Source organism: Mesoplodon bidens (genome assembly GCF_964165515.1).
Source record: "Mesoplodon bidens genome assembly, contig: HAP1_SCAFFOLD_381, whole genome shotgun sequence".
NCBI classification, from domain to species: Eukaryota; Metazoa; Chordata; class Mammalia; order Artiodactyla; family Ziphiidae; genus Mesoplodon; species Mesoplodon bidens.
In genome coordinates, this window is record NW_027671976.1 from 35,859 (window position 1) to 43,269 (window position 7,411).

Below are 7,411 nucleotides of genomic sequence, written 5' to 3' on the forward strand. Positions count from 1 at the left end.
GGAATCATGGCCCCATTGCTGTGCTCCTCTTTAGAGCAAAACGACTCAAACAATATAGCTCTACTTAATGTTTCGTTTCCTTATCTCCCACTTACCTATTTTTGTCCTCTCCACTACACAGAAACTATTCTTCTTAAGGTTATTAGTGATATCTATTATATGTTGCCAAGTCCTATATTAAATGATCAGTTCTCATCTTAATCTACCAGTAGGATTAATAATAACTCCCTCTTCCTTCTAACACCTACCACTTCGCTCATGAGACAATTCGTCTTATCTCCCTGCTCACTTCTTATATCTTTTGCCGAATCCTCTAGCTGATGGAGTGTCTCCTGGCTCAGTCCTTCAACATCATGTATTCTCTGCCTACACCTACTTACAAAGTGATTTCATCTTTAAATCTAGAGACTTTAAATACCATGATGATTTACCGATTTTCATCGACAGCCATGATAATCTCTTGCTGCTGAAATTCAGACTAGTATATCCAGTTGTCTACTTGACATGTCCACACATGCCATCACAAATTTAGTATGTCTAAAACAAAATTCTTAATCCTCTAAAGTTCTCTCTTGACCATCACCTAAAAGACCCTAAGTGATTTTTCGCTAACCTAGCTTTCTAACCTTATCTTCTAACAATTTCCCCTTTGATCATTTCACTACAAACCAACTAACCTCCTAGTCTTTGGAACACATAAAGTATAAGCCCACCCACCTGCATACACCAAGCCTCTCTTTCAGTGTATTCATATGGTTTGCTCCCATACTTCTTTCAAATCTCGGCTCAAATGTTCCCTGACCACTCTATATACTTTCCCTAAACCTTGCATCATTACGCTGCTCCTTCATGGTCCTTCCAGTAACTAACATGCTATATATATATATATGTATTTATGATGGTCTCCACAGAGAAAAACAAATATTGTATATATAATGCATACATGTGGAACCTAGAAAAATGGTACAGATGAACCGGTTTGTAGGGCAGAAATAGAGACACAGAGGTATAGAACAAACGTATGGACAACAAGGTGTGGAAGCCATGGCGTGGTGCTGCTGGGATGAGTTGTGAGATTGGGATTGACTTGTATACATGTATATGTATAAAATAGATAACTAATAATAACCTGCTGCATAAATTAATAAATTAAATTAAATAACAAACGTTCTTAAATAAATAAAATTTAAAAATAAAACAGAAAAAAGTGCTTCCCTTCACCAGATGTATTTATATGAATGAATTATTTCCATGCTTATATCTATAAATACATAAAAGAGGAATAAAATCTACCTTGAACCAAAAAAGAAAAAAAAATCAAAACAACAGTTACACAGAGGAAAACCCTATCAGGGCACTTGCTCCAGAGGTAAACAATTCTGAAGATGGTGAGAGGTGCGGAATCATCTACCATGCAGCCAGCAGCCCCCCTCCCCCACGCAAGGAGCTTCCTCACTGCAAAGCTGGGGGACCATGCCGAGGCGTCTGTGAGTAAACGTGAGCTGAGCCCCAGGCCAGCTGCTGCTGAACTGTTCCCACCCTTCCCGAGTAAAACACCTGAATATGTACAAGGACTTGAAAGCCTAGAGGAAGGGCCGTGGAGCCACACCAGTGACAGCATGCAGACCGACTTGGTGCCTGCAGGACACCCAGGATGGTCCTGGCCCCGGGCGCTCTTCTGGAAATTTTCCATTTCCCTGGCTGAGATACCCCTCCTGTCCCAGACCCAACAGATTTTTTCCTTCCTCACCTCTGCCAGTGGAGAAATTCCAGCAGAAGGTATGGTGACACATCCTCTTCTTTAGCAGGTGGCAGCCTGGCAACTCCTGCAGAAAGTCCAGCAGAGACCCACTCACACCGGGCCCCCCACAAAGCCGTGGCCCCTCACTCCCTCCCACCAGCACAGCCCCGAGACTGCTGATGGGGCAGAGAATATGGCATCAGGCACAGCTGCAGGGGCTCTTGCTCTCTGGAGTGGTATTTCTATTGACCTCAACCCAGGCACACCTGGGGAGGGCTGGGTCACAGTGTCAGGCTGCCCAGTTCAGCTAATCCTCACCCCTCAGGGGCTCACATTGCAGAACATTTTGGACCGGCCAGGTCCAAGGAACACGTGTGGGCTCCTGAGAGTCAGGATAGACAAGGGGCTGCAGCTCCGGCTTGTTTTCTAATCATTTTCTCTGGCCCATGAGTGGGAGACAACTTCAAGAAAACCCTCTCCTAATGAGAGGAATCCAGGAGTCAGGGAGAGGACGGCTGATGGGTGGAGACAGAGGCCCGGTGCCCAGGCTGCAGTGGAAGTCTCTGGAAGGCCAGGCAGAGGGAGACCGCACAGAGTGATGCCCAGAGTCACAGACCAGTCGGAGCTGCTGTTTGTTAGTTCAAGTCCTGCTCTAAGGTGCTCTGGGTCAGCTCTGAGTGACAGGCGATCTGAGGTGCTCTCCAATGCGGGCTATGTGCACGGTTCCTGTGTGCCTAGCCCGGCTGGCGTACCTGTCCAGGGGAGCTCCGTATCCTGGGAGGGGCCTGACCACGAGAGCCCCATGGTCTGCTGGGTAGTTGCACAGGTGAGCTCCATATCCTGGCACTGGCCTGACCAAAAGAGCTCCGTGGGCTGCTGGGACCTGCCCAGGTGAGCCACATATCCTGGGAAGGGCCTGACCACGAGAGCCCCATGGGCTGTTGGGTAGTTGCGCAGGTGGGCTCCATAAACTGCAATTGCCCTGACCACGAGAGCCTCGTGGGCAGCTGGGGACCTGGTAAAGTATGTAAGGACACTCAGTGAAGCCACCAAGGATATACATCCAGTAGTTCCTAATTCCTACACCCTGCTGGTCATTCTACCATCCACCAGGACATGCTATTCTGTATTAGACTTCAATGATGCCTTCTTCTGTATTCCATTGGTCCCAGAAAGGCTCTGCTGCCCTAGTAACCAGATTTGGGAATGGAGAAATGCTGCCGCCTTGTGACCATTTCCCACAACAGCAGCTTTAAACCCAGTGCTAATGGTCACTAAATATTCACAATCATTGCAGGCCTGTGAATGACACCTGCCCTCAAAAACAATCCTGGGGTCGAAAATTGACCAAAAAATTCAAAAGAGGGCAACCATCCAAGAAGACAATTGCAAGAGGTTAATTGTACTCTCCGTGTTTTTCAGTTTTTCTGTAAATGAAATTTAAAAAGGCATGGAAAAGTGCTGAACATTAGGAAGAATTAAAGAGATGCAAATCCAAATTACAAAAACTTATCAGCTCACACCAGTCAGAATGGCCATCAGCAAAAGTTCTGCAAACAATAAATGCTGAAGGGGTTTTGGAGAAATGCCTACACTTTTTTCAACGTGGGACATGGTAAGAGCCAGTAATGAAAACAAAAATGTGGTGCTTTGTAAAGGTAAATACTGAGCTACCATTCAATCAAGCATACCCACTGCTGGGCCTATCGCCTGAGGGGATGAGAATCAAAAAGACACAGGCTGTGTTTCACTGGTCTCGTAGTGGATGAGAGTCTGCCAGCCAATGCAGGGGACATGGGATCATGCCCGGTTAGGGAAGATCACACATGCGGCGGAGCGCCTGGTCCCGTGAGCTATGGCTGCTGGGCCTGCACATCCAGAGCCTGTGCTCCGCAATGGGAGGGTGCACGGAAGCAAGAGGCCCACGTACTGCCAACAAAACAAAACAAAACAAAACAAAACAAAACAAAACGACACAGGCTGGCAATCCTGCACTCCAGCAATATTTACCATAGCCAAAACTTGGAAGCTACGAAAATGTCCATCAATAGAGGAATGCACAAAGAAGTGGTCCATGTACACAATGGAATATGACTCCAATAACAAATATATAAATTCAATTTATAAAACAAACATAAGCAAGGAGACATCAGCTTTGGGGGGCACATTCCACTCTAATATATAACCGAGGAACACCACTGTCAAGATGGTCCGTTTCCCTAGTTACCAGATTGGGAAAAGCAGAAATGCTGCCGCCCTCTGGCCGTTACCTGCAACAGCAGCTTTAAAACCTGTGTTAAGGTTCACTTCATAGGCACCAGCACTGGAGGGCTGTAAATGAAACCTGCCCTCAAAATGTCTTGAGGGAGGTAATGGCCAAACTATTTCTAAGTGTCCCACATACTTCACAAAAACCATTTGAAGAGGTAAGCTGTACTCACAGTTTGAAGAAAAGAAGGACATGCCAGACAATCAATTTCAAGGGGTTATGAGACACATGCAAATCCAACCACAAAGTGGTATCAGCTCACACGAGTCAGAATATACCTCAGCAAAAATACTACAAACAATAATCGCTGAAGGTGTTGTGAAGAAGAGCATAACCTCAACCTTAGGTGGGACATAACCTGGTAAGAGCCACTAATGAGAACAGAATGGAGGTGCCTCTACAAGGTAAACGTTTTGCTACCATAGGATCCAGCAGGCCCACTCCTGGGCCTATAACCTAAGAAGACAGAATTGGAAAGACACAGGCAGGCAAATGTGCATTGCCGCAGCCTTACAATAGCCATGACATGGAAGCAACCAAAAAGTCCATCAACAGATGAGTGGACAAAGAAGAACTGTCCATATACAGAAAGAATATTAGCCATGGAAAAAAAGGACACGGTGCCATTTGCAGCACCGTAGATGAGTCTAGAGGTAATCACGTGACTTGTAGTAAGTCAGAAACAGAAAGACACATGTCGTGTGATATCACTTATAGGTGTTACTGAAAAATTGACACCAGTGAAGACATTTCCACAGAGAAGGGCAATCACAGATTCATTAAACAAACTGATGGTTCACCAATGGAAAGGTGTGAGGATTGCATACATTAGGATATTGCGCTTCACGGACATATACAAACGCAGGTGAAATATATAATCACCAAACACCTACGGAATACCAAGAGAAGGCTACTCAACATTCTGTCATAACGTACATGGGAAAAGGATCCCAGGAAGAACAGACATATGTATATGTGTAAAAGAACAACATCTTGCACACCTACAACAAGCCAAACATTGTAATCAAACTTGCTGTGATAAAACATAAAAATTAAATTAAACTATGAACTAGAAGTAGTGAGACAAACGTAAGGGGCTTTTACCTGGCACATTCCATTCTAAATGACAAGCTGGAACGAGACTTGCATTGAGGCTCTGTTGTCCTAGTAACCAGATTTGGTAAAGGAGAACTGCTGCCACCTTGTGGCCGTTTCTCACAACAGCAGCTTTAATCCCAGCGCTAATGGTCACTTGATATTCAAAAGAATGGCAGGCCTGTGAATGACACCTGCCCTGAAAACAAATCCTGGGGTCGTATATCGACCCCAAAATACAAAAGACGTTCATATTTCAAAACGACAGTTTCAAGAGGCCTATCTTACACACATTTGTGTTCTGCTTCTTTTTCTTTCTTTCTTTTTTTTGTTACAAAACGGGAAAGGAAAAAGGCCACCCTCAGAATGGGAGCAAATATTTGCAAACGAATCAATGGACAAAGGTTTAATCTCCAATGCATATAAACAGCTCATGCAGCTTAATCTTAAAAAAACAAACAACCCAAAACAAAAATGGCTAGAAGATCTAAATAGACACTTCTTCAAAGAAGACACAGAGATGGCCAAGACGCACATGAAATGCTGCTCAACATCTCTCATTATTAGAGAAATGCAAATCAAACCTACAGTGAGGTATCACCTCACACCTGTTAGAATGGGCATCATCAGAAAATCTACAGACAACAAATGCTGGGGAGGGTGTGGAGGAAAGGAACCCTCTTCCACTCTCGGTGGGAATGTAAAGCGATACAGTCACTATGGAGAACAGTATGGACGTTCCTTTAAAAACTAAATATAGAATTACCATATGATCCAGCAATCCCACTTCTGGGCATATACCCAGAGAAAACCATAAATCAAAAAGACCCATTCACCACAATGTTCATTGCAGAACTCTTTACCATAGCCAGGTAATGGAAGCAACCTAAATGCCCAGAGCCAGACGAATGGATAAAGATGTCGTGCATATATAAAATGGAATATTACTCAGCCATGCAAACGAATGAAACTGGGTCATTTGTAGAGATGTCGATGGATCTAGAGACTGTCATACAGAGTGAAGTAATTCGGAAAGAGAAAAACAAATATTGTATATATAATGCATACATGTGGAACCGAGAAAAATGGTACAGATGAACCGGTTTGCAGGGCAGAAATAGAGACACAGAGGTAGAGAACACACGTATGGACACCAAAGGGGCGAAGCCATGGGGTGGTGCTGCTGGGATGAGTTGTGGGATAAGGATTGACTTGTATATGTGTATATGTCTAAAATAGATAACTAATAATATCCTGCCGTATAAGTAAAAAAAAAATAAATTAAATTACAACGTTTTTTTAAAATAAATAAAATTTCAAAATAAAACAGAAAAAAGTGCTTCCCTTCACCAGATGTATTTATATGAATGAATTATTTCCATGCTAATATCTATAAATACATAAAAGAGGAATAAAATCTACCTTCAACCAAAAAAAAGAAATATACAGAGGAAAGCCCTATCAGGCACTTGCTCCAGGGGTAAACAATTCTGAAGATGGTCAGAGGTGGGGAATCATCTACCATGAAGCCAGCAGCACCCCCGCAAGCAGCTTCCTCATTGCAAAGCTGGGGGACCATGCCGAGGCATCTCTGAATAAAGGTGAGCTGAGCCCCAGGCCAGCTGCTGCTGAACTGTTCCCACCCTTCGCAGGTAAAACACCTGAATATGTACAAGGGCTTGAAAGCCTAGAGGAAGGGCCGTGGAGCCACACCAGCGACAGCACGCAGGCCAAATTGGTGCCTGCAGGCCAGCCAGGGTGGTCCTGGCCCCGGGCCCTCTTCCGGAAGCTTTCCATTGTCCTGCCTGAGATACCCCACCTGTCCCGGCCCCCACTGCTTTTTTCCTTCCTCACCTCTGTCCGGAGAGAAATTCCAGCGGAAGGTATGGGTGACACATCCTCTTCTTTATAGGAGGCAGCTTGGCAACTCCTGCAAAAAGGCCAGCAGTGCCCCACTCACACTGGGCCGCCAACAAAGCTGTGGCCCCTCATTCCCTCCCACCAGCTCAGCCCCGAGACTGCTGACGGGGCAGAGAATATGGAGTCAGGCACAGCTTCAGGGGCTATTGCTGCCTGGAGCGCTGTTTATATTGACCTCAACCAGGCACACCTGGGGAGGGCCGGCCGGCAGGGTAAGGCTGCCCAGGTCAGCTAATCCACAACCCTCAGGGAATCACATTGTTGAAAATGGACCTCGCTAAGGCAGAATAGAAGCCAAGGAAAATAAGGACACAATGCCATTTGCAGCACCGTAGATGAGTCTAGAGGTAATCACGTGACTTGTAGTAAGTCAGAAAGTGAAAGAC